Consider the following 1821-nt stretch of genomic DNA (forward strand, 5'->3'; position numbering starts at 1 on the left):
AATTCACAAGGGCATCTATGCCCATCGGCTTTTGTGTGTCCAATGTAACTTTAAATTTACCTTTTCTAACCCACTAGACAGTCATGAGGCTGACAAGCATTTCCCTTCACCTTCACAATTTCACTGAGCAGGAGACAGGAAAGGAATGGTATGGGAAATAGTGCTGGGATTGAAAATCAAGGTCATTAACCACATCAATGACTACTCCTCTTTGGCAGGTATGGCAACAGTGTTAAGCAAGTTCACAGTGGAACGTGTTATGCTGCGACTGAGCTGGAACCTAAATAAATCACAATGAGTCAACACTTGAGAAAGAAAGGTAAAAACTGGAAAGGTGTGTGTGGGTAGAGACAGGAAAATATAACATTGTGGGAAAATGTCATCCAGGTTCTTTAGATCTCATCAAAGAACTATATGTATCAATACTGGAGAAGATGGCTAAGGTGAAAGCAACCCTTCTTGGTGTATTAAAAAACCTGTAGAAAATTCGGTGATGGGAACATCCTAGCTCTTATTTGTAGGCCAGCTGCGGTGGCTCAAGTGGTTAAGACGCAGGCTGTGGAAGGTCAGTAGTCCAGCAGTTCGAGACTCGAGTTGCCGCATGACGGAGTGAGCGCCCATCTCTAGTTCCAGCTCCTGCCAACCTAGCAGTTCGAAAGCAAGAAATTGCAAGTTGATAAATAGGTACCGCTTTGGTGGGAAGGTAACAGCGTTCTGTGTGCCTTGGTGTTTAGTCATGCCAGCCACATGACCACGGAAACGTCTTCGGACAGTGCTGGCTCTTCGGCTTTGAAACGGAGATGAGCACCGTAACTCTAGAGTTGGACTCGACTGGCTTTCAAGCAAGGGAACCTTTACCTTTTATTACTAACAAGACTGTGATGCTTTGTAATAGATCCACTCCTTTATAGCAGCAAGTATGCAAGACAGTCCTGATTGCTCGCTAGCCCATTTCAAGTCTTCTACTGAACGAACAGACTAGATGGCGTTCTAGGAAGAAGCAAGAGTGAATACTTCAGCTGTGTATCTGTATGGAAGTGAAGACAAACAAACCACTACTGATTGGATGTGCAAAGCTTTAAGCGTTGGCATCTTAACTCTAAAAAGTCCCATGTATGAGCCCAACAAAAGGAACTTTTAAGGAACTTACTTGTACACTTTGACAGAGCAGTGGAAAGTTGGAAAGAATCACAATCCCAGTGAAAGAGGAGGTGTTAGTTGTTTTCTCCAGCTGTCCTTGATGTCTACTTCTGTCTTACCTTAACAACCAATTTTCCCTAGCAGTTGGGAGGAGAGGGTAATCCAATTCCACTTTCTCTGCTTCCTAGGAATGGAGCAGCTGGAACACTCTTGAAAAGAAAAAAAATCTTGACTCTGAAGAAGATAAGGGAACTAGCACTCAGATATCTCCTTGCACTACACGGAAAAAGTTTCAGATATTACATGCTGGTGGTGAAATAAAGTTATATTGCCCTGTACTCAAAAGCATTCTTGTTATTTAGTATATGCAGGTTCAAGTTTCAACTTCCTTGAATTATACTCTTTCACCAAGAAAAAAACAAGTCTATGCTTCTTTAGTCTCTCTTCTACTTCTAGCATACACACTTTTTTCAAGTGGTCAAAAGTATTTATGCAAGTAGAAGAGTTTTTTACACCCTGCTTTTGTTTACCTTAAGGTGTCTCAAAGTGGCTTAGAATCGCATTCCCTTCCCTTACCCACAACAGGAACCCTGTGAGGAAGGTGGGGCTGAGACAGATGTGACTGGCCCAAGATCTCCTAACAGGCTTCACGTGGAGGAGAGGGGAATCAAACCCAGTTCT

This window comes from Gekko japonicus, unplaced genomic scaffold (genome assembly GCF_001447785.1).
Source record: "Gekko japonicus isolate JY-2015 unplaced genomic scaffold, Gekko_japonicus_V1.1 scaffold1596, whole genome shotgun sequence".
Taxonomy (NCBI): Eukaryota; Metazoa; Chordata; class Lepidosauria; order Squamata; family Gekkonidae; genus Gekko; species Gekko japonicus.